Genomic DNA, 7,214 nt, shown 5'->3' with positions numbered 1-7,214 from the left:
CCTAAATTCATGTCCTCTTCTCCGATCACACATGACCTCAGTTGGTGCCTGAGCATTTTAAGGGATCTTGCCAGTCATTTCACCATATTTAATGCATGATAATATTGCCAGATTTATTCATATATCCCCTATTTTACTAATTCACATGGTTTAGTAGTTGTTCAAAAACATTCCTTGGTTCCCATTACCAATATATCCAATGCCAACCTTCCTCCCCTGGCCTGGACTCCCTCTTCAGCCCATCTTTCACTGCTTCCTGGTACATGCCCTGTGCTTCAGCCACACTGCACTGCTCCTCGCTTCCAGTACACAGCTCTGCTGTCCTGCCTCCATTTTATCATTCACGTTGTCCAGTGCTCTGTAATGTCCTTCCTCCCACGTTCACCTTGGAAAACTTTATCCATCTTTCAAGATCTAGCTCAAATTCAACTTCCTTCCTTCCTAAAGCCTCCAACCAAAATTGTTTCTTTTTCCTCACAACTCTTAAAACTCTTTGTAATGCTCTAATGGCACTTATTACACCCGCACAGGCCACACAGCCTATTCAAGGATGCTATTCAAAGGGCATTATTTCAGCGTTGCTTTTACTTTGTTTAATCCTGAAGCTGCAAGTAAACCAGATAAGGATGCCGGTTGGTGGACACAGCTCCCACTGATGCCCTTGTATCATCCCTTCAGATGACTGTACGTCTGAAGCCCAGTGGCCTTGGCCCACACTGAGTGAGATGACCCCAGACTGGAGGATCATAGAATTATACCTTTCATAACCCCAGGCTCTTGGTCATCCAGAAACAACTCATACTACAAGTAAGGCAGTAATTTTGCTACTCTGTGAGCCACATCACCCAGGCTTCATGTCCAGGTTTCAGGCCTTGTAACTTGTGCTTTGCCTACGTTTGGGGCATGCTCCTTTTATCTACATCCATTCACATCCACTTGGAGGTCTTTACTGGGAAGGCCTAGCTATGACCTACCACATCATATACATACTTGCTTTACATTTGTTTGTAAACACATCTGTCATCTCATGAAACTGTCAACTCCCCCAAAACAAGAACCCTGTTTGCACCATTGCTTTCCCTCATGGCATGTAAAGAAGTGTTATCTTTGTAATTATAGGGGGTCAGTATATGTTAAATGAATGTTCAAGAAATATTTGTTGACTAGATTTTTCTGGGTCAAGAAAAGGCAGCAACATTACATACATGGAGTGTTACTTTTAGTATAATGAACTCTGAGAGATATTTTTGATAAAATCATCTTACTGTCCTTATGTCCATAGTTTAGTTCCAGGTCAGTAAAAGTACCAGAAAGATTTAGCCATAGATGTCATAAAACAGTGGTCCTTAACTTAACATATTGGTTTTGCAATATATCTGAAGAAATTAGAAGACTCCAAACAACATCAAATAAGCACAGAATAACTACAATTAACCAGGAGGGAAGAGGAACAGGACAAAGGGATTTTCTCCTAGCCAGACTTTGCCTCTGCAGGGACTTCTGCTTATATCTCATTGGCTACACTTTTGTCAAATACGATTCCTAGTTACAAGGGAGTCTAGAAGAAAAGTATTTTTCATTAAGTTCGTTGATAATCAAATCTGAGGTTCTGTCGAAGAGAATGAAGATCACGCCTATAAGACAGGCAGCTAGCAGTGTCTCCCTCAGGTACTACGAGGCAAAGGTCTCCCTTGAAATGCTCTAATAAATATCACATATTTGTTACCAACTTGATGTTATGTGCTCCCTCATATCTCTTACTCATAGGAAGATGTATCCTCCTCCTATAAGACACAACCTAATCCAGTTTAACATTCCACCTAACAGATATCAACATCATGGTAAGTATATTCAGATGTTGCAAAAATTACACTAATCTGAATTTGTGGACTTGAGAAGAGTTCTAATCTCTCATGGGGTATATACATTGAGGATTTTGGTTCAAGAACAAGTAACACAAGACTTGGTATTCAAACCTCCCTTGAAGACCATGAAAGGATTTCTTTGACTGACTTTAGTCATGGCTTCCTTGGGATTCTTTGCATAGCTTTAAGCAGAAATAAATGCCTCCCAGATTCTCCTTTTTTTTTTTGCGGTACGCGGGCCTCTCACTGTTGCGGCCTCTCCCGCTGCAGAGCACAGGCTCCAGACGCGCAGGCTCAGGGGCCCATGGCTCACGGGCCCAGCCGCTCCACGGCATGTGGGATCCTCCCGGACCGGGGCACAAACCCGCGTCCCCTGCATCGGCAGGCGGACTCTCAACCACTGCGCCACCAGGGAAGCCCCAGATTCTCCATTTAAGACTTGTCATCATCCGGTTCCTGCCTGTCTCTCTCGACTCACCTCTTATCGCCTAACAACAAGGCCCTTACTTCCTGCGATACTGGATGCCTCGAAGGTCTGTGAGGTCACCATGCTCACACAGGTTTGGTACCTGCCCACCTCTCCTTCTCGTCTCAGGAGCCTCTTCTCACCCATGCCAATTCAAACACACCTCAAGCATCTTCTTTGCCAACTCAAAATACAGAGTTCATTCCCCCTTAAGACTTTTGTAACAGCTCCTCCCCCCACCTGATAAGATCATCAGCTGAGTTTTCTATAGTTGCCATTTAAATCTCAGCCTAAATGACAGCTCCCTAGCAATGCCTGTCCCACCCTCCACTCTCATATACCCCCTCACCCAACCTACCACCACCCTGCCTGTGTTATTATCCCAAAGCACATCTCACTACCTAATATTTTTCTAGTTCAATTATCATCGTCTCTCTGCCCTACCAGAATGTTAAGATTATGAGAAAGGAGGTTTTGTTCGTTTTATTTACTGCTCTTTCTTCAAGTTCAGTATTGGAAGTTGGTAGCTATTCAATTTGTGTTTACTGAATGAATAAATGGATAAATGATTGAATGTCACTGCTCTGCCTGAAACATTGTACACAATCTCCCCCCTCATCCTTTAAGTCAGGGTTCCCCAACCCTCGGGCTGAGGACCGATATTGGTCTGCGCCTGTTAGGAACCGGGCCACACAGCAGGAGGCGAGCAGCGGCGAGTGAGCGCAGCTTCATCTGCTACTTCCCATCGCTCGCATGACGGCCTGACCTATTCCCCCACCACCACCCGTCTGTGGAAAAACTGTCTTCCACGAAACCAGTCCCTGAAGCCAAGAAGGCTGGGGACCGCTGCTTTAAGTCACAGATTCTGATTATCCCATCCCTCACCCCATCTCATTTAAGTGTCTCTCTTCTGTGTGCCTGTAGTACCTTCCCTAGAATAGCATTAATTATATGTATTATAACCCTTGATTACTTGTCTGTGTCCCATCTGTCACAAAGTGGGCAAAGTTCAAATTTATTATCCCTGAAACAGATGCCGGGGCTTTACAAGCACACGTAGCACGTTTCTGCAAATTAGAAAGAGAGCCAGGGCACCCAGCTTGACGAGTGCTAGTGGGCTGGAACGCACTCCCCTCACTTCAGCAGGGAGCAACCTGTGCACCTGTACATGGTGGCCCTGGTAGACACTAACTGTTTAATTCAATGAGGGAGTGAATCTCCTCTATATCTTAGTTTCTTAAAGGCAAAGAAACTAAGGTGGGGGAATGAATGAGACAACAATTATCAAAAGCCTGCTCTGTCGCTGGTACTATTATAGGGTATTTAAAAAAATTTTTTTATTTATTTACTTATTGGCTGTGTTGGGTCTTCATTGCTGCACGTGGGCTTTCTCTAGTTGTAGAGAGTGGGGGCTACTCTTTAATGCGGTGCGCAGGCTTCTCATTGTGGTGGCTTCGCTTGTTGTGGAGCACGGGCTCTAGAGAGCAGGCTCAGTAGTTGTGGCGCACAGGCTTAGTTGCTCAGCGGCATGTGGGATCTTCCCAGACCAGGGCTTGAACCTGTGTCCCCTGCATTGGCAGGCGGATTCTTAACCACTGCGCCACCAGGGAAGCCCTAGGGTATTTTTTTTTAAACCACTTTATTGAGGAATGATTGAAATATAAAAAGCTGTACATGTTTAATGTATACAATTTGATGAATTTGGATATAAGTATATACCCATGAAACCATCAGCAAATCAATACCGTAAACATATCCATCATCCCCAAAAGTTTCCTCTCACCCTTGTGTGTGTGCGCGCGCACGTGTGTACTTGTGTGTTAAGAACATTTCATTCTAGGTTCTTTTCACACATCTCATGTACTTCTTACAACACCCCATGAAGGAAGGATTAGTCATTCCATTTTGTGGATGAAGAAATGGGCTCAGAGAAGTTTTGCAACTTTCTCAAGGTCATACCATTGGTAAACAGTGAGCCTGTGATTAAAACCCAGGCCCTTCTGATTTCAAGGTTGTCCCTGGCTGGCCTTGGCTACACGGGAACCTGACTGTGTGTTCCCAGGAGTCACGGGTTATGTATGAAGTCCTGCTAGGACAGGCCCATCTGGGCAAAATCTTGCCTTGTTCCTTTTTTTCAGTGTCTCTCAGCCCCTAGTGTTGTTGACTGCCTGATGACTAGCAGATTTAGAATTTTCTGATATTTCTAAGGCTGTAGCAGAACTGTATTATCAAATAGCAATGTTAATCAAATAATTTTTTAAAAATGGATTATCACTTGTTATGTTTTTGGTTACATTGCTTTCTTAACATTTGCAAGTTTTGTTTTATTGTCAGGAATGGTGATAATGCAACATGCTAAATTTGAGGTCCCTGTTTGTTTCTTTTAAGAAAGGATACAGTGGCAAATTTAGTTAGAACTCTTAAGCCTTAAAATATATTTTGTTTGCCTTTTTTCTTATTTAGGAGATATTTGTTTGTGGTGTTCAGTTTTGAAATTGCATACGCTTTCTCTAATGAAATTTCTGACAAATAAAAGACAATAAGGGTAAGTTCAATTATCTTTTTCTAAAAAGAGAATGTTGCTTATCTCACAAAGCTATGGTATTATCCCCAATACAGTATAAGGCTGTGTTAGAAAAGTAATGTGAGCCGTAACTACCATTATATGCGCAACCAGGCAGTAATAGTTATGACTTCCTGTGTTGAAAGAGCTTTTCATGGCAACAGCACACGTATGAATTATCTTTTCTTTCAAGCTAAAGATACCGTTGGACTTTTTTCATTTGGATATCCTCTGACACTTCATACCAAACATAATCAAAATCAACTTGTTCTCTACCGATCCCTCTATCCTTATACAACCAGTTCTCCTTCCCTGCTTTATCTGTATGTGTTGGCACCAATCTCCTGGCCAAACAATCAGGGAATCTCAAAGTTGAAAATACTTGAGAGCTAATCTACCTCAATCTCCTGCCTCATCTAGAAACACTTGGACAACATGACTAGGATCCAGATCTGTAACTCAGTCTTCTAGGGTTCAAATCATGGCCACACAACTTGCAATGGATTCTTAAGCAAGTCACTTCACCTCTCCGTGCCTTGGTTTCAATGAGGATAATAATAGAAACTGTTTTGGGGGATGGAGTGAGGAATACGTGAAATAATACATGTAGAGCACTTAACCCAGTGCCCAGCACATAGCAAGTGCTCAATAAATGTTAGCCTTTATTATGAGCAAGCAGATATTTATCCATCTTTTCTTAAACTCTGCCAGTGCTAGGAATCACCCAACTTTTCAAGGCAGTTCATTCCAATATTGAAAAGTTATCATTTTTAGGAAAGTCTCATATTCCTTCAACAAACATTCAGCAAGAGTCTGCTATGTACCAAATACTGTGCTAGAACCTGAGAACAAAGAGATGAGTGAGAACAAGGTATCTGGCCTCAAGAAGTCCCCAGTCTAGCAAGAAAGCTCAGCACCAGGTGGCTTGTGGCTGTCCTGCCCTGTCAGCCCACTTGGGTCCCCCAGGGACATGACCAAGAAGATCCTTCATCTACTCCTAAGCAACCAGTCCACCTCCCCAGGGAATTTAGTCCTCTCTACTAGAGCAAATCACCTTGCCCCTGTGAACCTCCATTTCCTTATCTGTAAATGGGAGTAAATAATTCCAGCCAACCACATCACTGGACTGTTGTAAAATAAAAGGAGATCATCACATGGTCTTTGGAACCTGTCAGGTACTCTATAACGATGAGATACTCCTTGTGTTAAGAAAGAAATGACTCTTCTAATGATGGGAAGGGAAGATCTTTCGGCTGGGCATTGATAGAGGCAGTGAGAAGAGAAACTGTACCAAGCTTCCAAATCAGGCTCACCTACAAATACAAGACTGGACTGAGTCAACGAGGTATCAAGCATTGCTCCTGAAAATCTCACTGGTGTTCACATATGTTGTTGGAAGGTCACCACATTTAAGATCCAAACAGACCCAGAGTCAAAATGCCTTATCGGGACTTCCTTGGTGGTCCAGTGGTTGAGATTCCGCTTCCACTGCAGGGGGCGCAGTTTTGATCTCTGGTGGGGGAACTTGGCCAAAAAAAAGCCTTTCTAGTTGGGTGACCTTGAGCCTTCCTTGAGTTGGGTGATGCTTCATTTAAGCCACAGTTTCCTCATTTGTAAATCAGATTCTCTTGCCTGGGAATTCAGAATTAGAACTGAGAGACACTGAGGGTCTGAGAGACACTGAGAGACATGAGAAGTGATGTCAAGGAATAAAAAGTGACTCTCATCTGCCCACCACAGACACGATAAAACAAGAAAGTATTTGCAGAAAGAAAAGAACAAAATAGGACTATAGTGAGAAGCAGAGACAAGAGACGGAACAGCCCGGCTTCCAGTGGTCCTCCACTTCCAGGCAGCAGAACTTCCAAACACTCAACTGAATTCCTGCCTTCAGGTTCCAGGAGACACCCCTGAACTGTTATTAAAACAATCTCTTTCTTTATGCTTAAGCTAGGTCCAGTTGATTTCTATTTCTTGCAAGCCAGAGTAACTGATAATTCTTCTTAGTGCTCCCCCTGTTTTATTGAGTCTAGTATCTCTGGAAAACCCAGGAAACTGTCCAGGTAGTTGCAAATGGGACTTGCAAAGCCTATCTTTTAGTCTCCAATGAAACGCAGTAGGAAGTAGGAATAGATTCTGCAACACTTTGGAGGCATGTTAGCATTTTTCCTAATTATGGAGAATGAGAGAACTGCCAAATTTCATCCATCATCAGTGATGTTGATGTGAACCAACCCAGCCAAAAGAATTCTGAGAAGGTATTTTAGAAAACTTAAGCCAAACTAGGACTTCTCTGGTGGTCTAGTGGCTAAGACTCTGC

Source organism: Phocoena phocoena, chromosome 9 (assembly GCF_963924675.1).
Source record: "Phocoena phocoena chromosome 9, mPhoPho1.1, whole genome shotgun sequence".
Lineage (NCBI taxonomy): Eukaryota > Metazoa > Chordata > Mammalia > Artiodactyla > Phocoenidae > Phocoena > Phocoena phocoena.
This window is presented reverse-complemented; position numbering follows the sequence as displayed.